Here is a 10,055-nt window from a genome sequence, read left to right on the forward strand (position 1 = left end):
TGAACCGATCTCCTACAAAGATGCTATGTCACAATCTGATTGTGACAAGTGGCTTGAAGCCATGAGCGCCGAGATGCAATCCATGCACGATAACCAAGTTTGGGAATTGGTTGATCGTCCACTTAACTCCAAACTGGTTGGATGTAAGTGGGTCTTCAAAAGGAAGACCGATATGCATGGAAATTTAGATACTTACAAAGCACGACTTGTAGCAAAAGGTTTCACGCAAACTCAAGGGATTGATTATGATGAAACCTTCTCGCCGGTCGCGATGCTTAAGTCGATCAGGATATTATTTGCCATTGCAGCTCATTTTGATTATGAGATATGGCAAATGGATGTCAAGACCGCTTTTCTAAATGGATATCTTGAGGAAGATGTCCATATGGTTCAGCCTGAAGGTTTTGTCGATCCATCTAATCCTGATAAAGTTTGTAAGTTAAAGAAATCAATCTACGGGTTGAAACAAGCATCACGGATGTGGAATCATCGTTTTAATGAAGAAATCAAAGCGTTTGGTTTCGTCCAAAACGGTGATGAGGCGTGTGTGTATAAATGGGCTAGTGGGAGTATAATCATTTTCCTTATTCTGTATGTCGATGATATACTTTTATTTGGAAATGATATACCAAGTATGGAAAACGTTAAAGCGTGGTTAAGTAGTCGTTTCTCAATTAAGGATCTTGGAGAAGCGACATATATCTTGGGAATAAAGGTCTATAGGGATAGACAAAGGAAATTGATCGGACTCAATCAAAGTGCGTACATTGATAAAATCCTGAAAAGGTTCAGGATGGAAAACTCTAAGAAAGGTTTGGTACCTATTCCTAGAGGAACCGTGTTGAGCTCATCCCAAAGTCCTAGCTCTAAGGAAGAGCAGGATAGGATGAAGCATGTTCCTTATGCTTCGGCAATAGGATCTATTATGTATGCAATGATGTGCACTAGACCGGACGTCTCGTATGCTTTAAGCATAACGAGTAGATACCAGCACAACCCAGGTGACAGTCATTGGATGGCTGTCAAGAATATATTAAAGTACCTTAGAAGGACTAAGGATATGTTTTTAATATATGGGTCTGGTGAGGAGGAACTCGTCGTAAAGGGTTACGTGGATGCGAGTTTCCAAACTGACCGAGATGATTCTCGGTCACAGTCGGGATATGTCTTCATTTTGAATGGAGGCGCTGTCTCTTGGAAGAGTTCGAAGCAGGATGTTGTCGCGTTATCCACTACAGAATCTGAGTACATCGCCGCTTCAATGGCAGCCCAAGAGGCTGCATGGATGAAAAAGTTCATCATGGATCTAGGGATTATCTCTACCATTCAGGAGCCCCTAGAGATATTCTGTGACAATGAGGGTGCTATTGCACAGATTAAGGAGCCTCGTGCTCATCAGAAAACGAGGCACATTGAGCGCAGATTCAACTACATAAGGGATGAAGTTGAAAAGAGAAAGATATGTATTCATAAAGTTCATACCGATCAAAATATTGCGGACCCACTCACGAAGCTCCTCGATAGGCCAAAGCATGAGGGTCATGTTTGTGCATTAGGACTTCGGTATTCTAGTGAGTGGATTTAATCTGTGTTTAGTGTTTGTATAAGAACGAATGTAATGGGTATCTCATGAAATTAATTATGTTTTAATTATTCAATGAGTTATGTTCTATATTTGCATGTTTAATCCATGAATGACTTATGTTGTTCTAAACGTCCGTAGTCGATCATGCTTGTGGGAACAAATATGAAGGTAAGACTATTATGAACCCGGATTGGTTGATATTCATGTGATGAATATAAGGCATAGGTTTGCCACCAAGGTTCATAGATATTTGTGGGACACAAATATTGGACATGATCCGCTCTCAAGGATCACTGCATGGAGTTAGTGCAACTGATCATAAGTAATCCTTGAGTAAAGGCGAGTATCATTGTGTCCTTTGACCTGAGATGCATATTGGATCTGGTTTCTCATCAAGTCTGATAACTTGACTCTCTTCTTTGTTTTTCGGTAACACGATGACGTAAAAGAAAGAGCTCAGATATCATACGAGATGTCAACAAGGATGTATGCAGTCAAGATGGGATTTGTTCCTCTTATGTGTTGAGAGTTTAGATGTCTAAGGCCTGTTAAGTTAAATCATTGAGAGAATGATCACTCTGTGTCTCTTCGATTTGACAGGACATCTAGTAACAAAGGGATGTAATGATAAGACTTACCTATATCATATCAAGTATGGACTTGAAGGGGATGATGTTATTGAATGGCACTTAGTCAAACACACTAGGGATGGTGACCTGTTGTTAGGCGGTATTCACCATTAGCGTTAACTTCTTATGAGTCACGTGCAAGTGGGAGATTGTTGGAATACCGTATGCCCGAGACACATAATTAGGTTAATGTGGCTAGTCATGTTTGATCCAAGTCGGGTCATACCCAATAACGAGTTAGACACACACCAATTATGTATTTGTTAAGATAAGATCTATAAGACAAATACAGAACACGATACATTCAGAAAATCGGGTTTCTGAATATTTACTTGAAAGTGTTAAATAAATTAATCGGTTAATTTATTTATTCAAATAATTATTATTGGAATGATTATTTAACTATGTATTCTTTTATAAAATGGTTTATAAAAGATGGGGTGTTTATATATTTTATAAAGTATAAAATAAATAAAAAAATAAAAAAAAAAAAAATAATAAATAAATAAATAATATTGGGGCCGGTTTTGGGTGGGCCCCACACCCCAAGATTATGATCTTTTTTTGTCAAGGTTTTGGTAGAGGTTGAGTATACTCTACTTAAAATCAACCATACACAAAGTCATGATGGTGTTGATATATATGATCATACACACTTTCAAGTAACATTATTACAACACAACTCTTCCTTTCTTTTCTTTCAAGTTCACGGCCAAAAGAAAAGGAAGGGCTCGGGTCTCGGGTTTTTCGTGTTCAAGCTTCCTAGCATAGCTCGGTGTGTGTTGGAGGCTCGGGGTATATTCCGTTTGAGGGTTTTCCTTTGAAAGTCTAGCATTCACATCATTATCTTCTTCAACCATCTACTAAACTCTTAAAGGGTTAAGAATGTAAGTGTTTACAAGCTTGATAGTTTAGCTTTTCCGTATCATTTGATCCTTGCTTCGGGTTTCTAATAAATAGATTATTGGTAATCTTATAACATGAATAAACTAGGTTATTCATGAACATATACATATATAAACACATGGATACATATGTTTAGTTTGTAAATATCACGCTTCCGCCTTAATTGTGACTAGTTAAATGGTTAACTAAGTTTATAAATTCTATAGAAACCCAACAATATATATATATATATATATATATATATATATATATATATTGATGGGAAAGTTGAACGAAAAATTTATTTGAATATCTAATATGTTTTGGTTCGTCAAGCGAGTGGTAGAGAATATCGTTATTTTATTTATTATACCTTTTGTATATAGTTAATAAACAAGAAAAGATTCAAAAATAAAAAATAATAAAAAAATGACAAACCGCGCCTGGGAGGGATCGAACCCGCGCCCAGGCCCGTTCACATGTCTTAACTACAACTATGTTGGCCATCTGAGCCAACACGTAGGCTTGTTATCAGATAGAATAGAAAATTTAAAAGCAGTAACTCTGGTTCTTGTTCTTCCCCAAAACCAACCCTAGATTTTTAAAACAAGTTAATTGGTCGATGTTGTTTACAATTAATTTAGGGTTACTATTTGCAGATTAAAAACGACCTAAACACATAATTTAATTACCGGAATTGATGATGGATCAAGGGAGATTGATGAACTGGGGTTCACGGCCCAAACTTGAATTCAAAAATGGTCTTATGTGGCTTTTGTGCAGAAATTAGGTTAGGGGTTTGTGTCGCGATGATGTAATGATTGTCTGGGTGAGTTTAAATGTGTTTTGATCGAGTATATATAGTGTTTTATAGACGAGTTAGCCGCGAGTTTAGTTTTGACGAATTGGCTATCAATAGGTTAATCAATACCTTAATTACATCGTCGGTGGGGTGAGATTAAGGTAAGGAATGATGTAGAAACGTCAATTTCCTTGATTAACCCATGAGTTAAGGTCCAAGTAAAGGGGGGGGGGGGGGGGGGTGTTATCGTCGGCAGATGATGGGTGAGGAAGGAAAGAGGAGAGGAATTTTGAACATTTGAAGAACAATCCTTGAACTCTAGTTGTGAATGCAAACGTGGTCAGAATGCTAGTTTAGGGTTGATTTTGTATATTTTTGATAGTTATAATCTTATATCTTATCTTACATCTTATCTTATCTTACAATACTAATAAAAGAAAATGTTGAAGCTTAGGTGTCAAGCCCACATTTCACCTAATTCCTAATCTCTCATCTCATTCATTGTAGCTATTCATGGGTCATGGGTCAAAACCATTTTGTTAATGAGTTATAACATAGTGTGGATTATATTCATTATTGAATCAAGTGTCATTTTCATATCTTAGGTTTGTCCAACTACACAACTTTAGTACCTTTTTTTAAATTTCTTGAAAATAAAAACCTAGTGTTTCCAAAATCATTCTATTTTAGTACTTTTCGTTAGCCATGTTGGTTTTTTCCATTAAGTCTACATTAAATTAATTCACAAGTATTTTGAGAATCACAACTGAAATAACAGACCTTATTTATCTTTATCATTTGACAAAACCTGTGTAATTCACGGGTTCAAAAGCTAGTATTTTATAAAATAACCGAAACTAATTCGGGCATCATGAAATAAAATAAATGATCAATAATAAATTTATTGATTTGATTTAATAACAATAGACCGAATAATAAAATAAAATTTAACTGGGTCGGGTTTTAGGGTCCGAAATTTAACGAATGTTACAGTCCCCACATGATGCATGGATCATGATTAACCTTCCGTCATTTTTAACGTTATTTTCACGAAATTAGTAAAATAACGTCAAAATTAGTGCAATCCCCCCCCCCCCCCCTACTGAGAGTGCCCACACGTATATACATTATACGCGCACAACGCAAGCAGCCAAGCAGGGCGTCTTACATAAGAGACTAGATAGCTCGAAAAACATTTGTACTTAAATACTTATTTTTGTAGTTAAGTTAAATTGAAAATTTGATATGATTGTGGAGCAAACTCAAAAAAGAGAGAAAAGTTTGGTAAAAGTGTATAAGCAAAGTGGACCACTTCTAAGATTAGCCGCAATCAACGGGAAGAAGAAAATAGAAGTGTCAATTGTGCACCACTTTACGGTTTACACTTTTAATAAAGTTGAAAATTGAAATCAGATAATTACAAAACGCCCCTCCATCCCATCTTTAACTATGTCCAATCTTACCACAACTAATTCTTATTTCTAACCTATTTTTTTTTTTTTACTTGTGTAATTGAGTAATTGAGTTTCACTTCAGCTAAATAAGTTTTTCTGATTGATCAGTTCGGAAAACAGTTCTTTTCATATAAGCTTCCCTTACGTACATTTAAAGATGATGCAATTCATGACAATGTCACAATTGATAACATAGTGCAACTGCAAGCTATGCATTACCTTATTTATTCTAAGTATTCCAAAATGGTATCCTACATCATTTACCAAGTGGAGCTTTTTGACCCCACATTAATTGTGCATGACAAACTACACAAAAACGTATCTGGCAACCTACAATTTACTATCGTTGTGTTGAACAAGCAATATTACGTTTTGACTTATTCTTAAAAGCACGTGGTTACACATTGTCGCATTTGTTTTCGATTTCATATGAGCTAAACATTTCCTCGTTGATTTATTATACTTCAATTTATGGGGTCTTCAAAACAATAAGGCTCGAATGTGGTTACTTATTCAACTTGAGAGAGTAAAGATGGTAGCGAAAGTTCGATTTTGGGGGCCTTGATTTAGTGGTTCTCAAAGAAGTCATCGATAAATGTGGATTCATAGATGTAAAGATGTGTTTTAGATGGTGTCACGAGAGGCAAGAGGCCATCAAAGATGGATTTGATGAGACACAATGAGAGGGTTCCCCAATATATTGAGTACAACTTCAATTTCATGACAAGGTCTATTAAGAGTTGACATAGGAGATAGAGTTGATGGTTTGTAAGGGACGATGATCAGTAAATCTTCAATCATGATCCAATTGCTGATCCGTTTCATTTCACCACCACCACGACCCAACCCTCACCATCAATTACCGAAGCTCCCACTCAACACCACCTCTACCTCGTCATTGTTGACACGTTCTCAGCCTTGCACTTCAACGTTAGTGACCAAAGTAATAAATATAAAGGTTCGGCCCATTTTGCATATTCCTTGTCTTAAAAAAACAACCAGTTCAACCTGAGTATAGCTCTATTTGTAACCAAATTAACATTATAGCAAGAACAATTTTAACCTGTACTTTTTTCGTCTTATGACCCAATCTAACCTACCCGTTTTAGTAGATTTTGTGATAAGATGTTTCCACTTGCTGGATTAGGACAATGATGTTTTGCTGGTGATGCACCGATGGTGTTCCAAGAGAGAGTAAAAGAAAAGTCAAAACACAAAAAAAAAAAAAAAAAATTAATATATAAAGAATAAATAAGAACCAAAAAAAATTGTTGGTTATTGGTTACAAGTTTAAAGGCGGGCGCGTTCGTTTCACGAACTTTTTTTAAAGGATTTGGAATTGGAATTGGAATTGGAATGGAATGGAATGGAATGTTTGAAAATCCCTATCATGTGTTTGGTTGGTTAATATGTATTGGAATTGGAATTGGTTTCGAGCTAACACGAGTTTTCGCACTGGACGGGTTGGGTTTCGGTTTCCTTTGTTTCTTTTTGGTCGGTTTCGAAGCAGTGGACGGGTTGGGTTTCGGTTTCTGGTGTTTGTTTTTGGTCGGTTACGGATTCGTTTTCGGCCTCTTGTTTCGTTGTGGTCGGTTTTTTTTCAGTTTCATTTATGTTCGGTTTTAGTTTTTTTGTTTCGTTTTGATCGATTTTTTTGGTTTCCATCAATTCGGTTCAGTTTTGGTTTGTGTTTCGTTTTCGTCGACTTTCGGTTTCGGTTCATTTCTCGTTTTTTTAAGAACGAGGGCAAAGGCGGAAACGTTTTAGGTTTTTTATATTTTTCGTTTTTTATTAATATTTTGAGTTATGATTTTTTTATTAATATTTTTGAATTTTTTTGAGGGGTTTTTATTGTTAATAAGAAAATCCTTTATTTTCCGTAACAATCCTTTAAAATATGTGGGATTTTAAAATCCCATGAAATATGGGATTTGATGGGATTTAGTTTCCATTCCCATTCTTTCATTTAATGAAACGAACATATCAATTCATAGGATTTAAAATCTCATTCCTTAGAATTCCTTTCAAAATTTAAAACGAACAGGACCTAAAAGTCATTTTTTTTATCAAGAACAGTTGAGCGGATGTCCGAAAGGAAGAGCATACGCATTTGTCTCCTACAACAAAACCCCCTTTCCTTGGTTATTGGTTTTGGACCATCTTTTAGCATACAAAAATCATAGCCTGCTTTCTCATTATATATATACGTAGTCAAAAGCTATATTATGTAAGTGGGAATGAGATGGACTTTTTTTTTAAAAATAAAGACAAACAAAAACAATTAATAACCATTTTACTTGGTATACTTATTCTAAACAACTTAAATAATATTTTTTTTCATAACTTAAAACCTAACAGTTTGTTAGACTGTTAGATGTGGAACACGATTTGTCGATGAAGGAGTTGATGTGGCTGGCGGTGAACACCGCCCCAATCACGTCAGTGCCGCTGGCGGTATAATTTTGGGAGAGAATTTGCCTCTGAAGATGCCGATAAAACTTCACGTATTCCAAAAAATAACGGGCATTTTCATATATCCCCTTACTAAGTTACCTTATTACATATTTACCAATCCCTTAAAAATCAATTACATATCCCCCCCCTCCACCCCAAACCACACATATTACATATCTCCTCATTTCATTAAAATTAACTAATTAAATGATTGTTTTACCCTTAATGACCTAATTAAATAAGTATTTACATATATCTCATTCCTTAAAACATCAATTACATATCTCCTCAAGTCCAATCCAAACCGAGTCGATGTAAAGACGAATATATCGAACACTAATAAACCAATTGGCATGGAACTTTTTAATCAATAGTCAATATAAAAAAAATTTGGATTTAATTTTTTTTTTACCAACAAACAACTTAAGTATAATAAAAAAGCAATATTGCAAAAGTTGCTAGGCGGACCCTAGGCAGCCGACTGGGAAGTTGAGAGTAGTCGGAGTACTCGGGGAGTACTCGGACATGGTAATTATAAAGGAAATTAATTTTTGGACATTATATATTTGTCAAAATAAGCATAATTCACGTCAGAATGGTACTCTAGCTGACTCAGCAACTTTTGAATGACTTTTAACTGGCTTTTAGAGAACCCTAGCCCGACTTTTGACTGCCTGCCCAACTTTTTGTCCGACTTTTAGAAATTCCTAGCCCGACTTTTGACCGCCTAGCCCAACTAGTCCGACTTTGACCGCCTCCGACTAATCCAGGCCGACTTGAAAAAAGTCTCCAAGGTAGGGGTCTAAAGACCGACTAGTCGGCCTTGGAATCCGACTTTTACAACACTGTAAAAAAGTGTACATGAGACGGCGGGATTCAGAGGGAAGAAGTGGTGGTAGTCATTTATGGCAGTGATGAGATGGCCAGAAGCTTGCCGGAAAAATCGAGCTTGCCGGAAGTAGGTTGGAGAAGATAATTTGATGGTGTGGGTTTAACTCTATAATTATTAATATAACTTTGTTTTTTAATTAATTTATTAATGGTAAGAGATATGGATAACTTGTTAATTTGATATGAAAAGTAGAAATATGTAATTGCTTGTTTAGGTGTAGACAAATATGTAATTAAAGGTGTTAAGTAAGTGAAAATATGTAAAAATCTCAAAATAAAAACCTTCTTTTAATTAGAGCCTTCTTTAGCTACTCAAAGGAAGACCTTATAAAGCTTTTCAAGAGAATTGGGGCTCATCTATTAAACAAAGTTTCGAATATTCTAAACACCCAGGTACTAATTTCTTTATTTTCTTATCTTTAAGTTATAATTTTTGGTTGCCTCGTCAGTGTAGTACACATGTGTAATAGTGTGCATTGCATATATGCAAAAGTGTTGTATTGCATATAATACAACACTATTGCACATATCTGATACACAATATTGTATATATGTAATATAAGACTAATACGCATATCGAATACACATTAGTACGTATGTGTAATACAACATTAACGCACATGTGCACTACATCGACTTTTATTTTATTATTATTATTATTTTGCATATAATAAAACACTACTACACATATACAATACACAAATATTGAATATATACAATTAAACACTATTGAACTTAAAAATACATAGTAATACACATGTGTAATACAACGGTTTCGCACAGTAATACGTATGTGCATTACAACGGGTTTTTTTTTTAATTTTATTATTATTTTTTATTTTTTTCGAGTTAATGGTAAGAAATATAAGAATAATGGCAAAAACAGAAATTTGAAAATATTTTTTTATTTTTAATTAAAAATAATTTTTTATGAGTTTTTAAGTATTCTCTCAAAAGATGAGTTTTCTCTTGATCCTCCCCATATATATATATATATGGCCCATTTTAAATAATTAAATTTCATTTTAAAGTAGAGGTGAACAAAACCCCCCAACCCGAACACGGAAAAGAAAACTCGGAACTTGATATTAGAAAAAATGGATTTTGAAAATCTGAACCCGAACCCAACCCGACCCATAGGGTATGCTTTCAGTGCTGAAACCCAAACCCGCACCCATACTCGATAATACCCGAAAATCGATTGCAGCTATATCTAAAATTTACCCAAAAGGCACCTCAAAAAGTGCAGCTCTAAAAAAACTCAATCTATACATGAAAATATGGTTTATTTTTATACCCAAAAATAGGGTATTGATACATCAGGGTATGGGATACCGGTTTCATACCCTACCCGG

This window comes from Bidens hawaiensis, unplaced genomic scaffold (genome assembly GCF_021521415.1).
Source record: "Bidens hawaiensis isolate Kalapana, Puna unplaced genomic scaffold, B.hawaiensis_p1.1 tig00000905_1, whole genome shotgun sequence".
NCBI lineage: Eukaryota > Viridiplantae > Streptophyta > Magnoliopsida > Asterales > Asteraceae > Bidens > Bidens hawaiensis.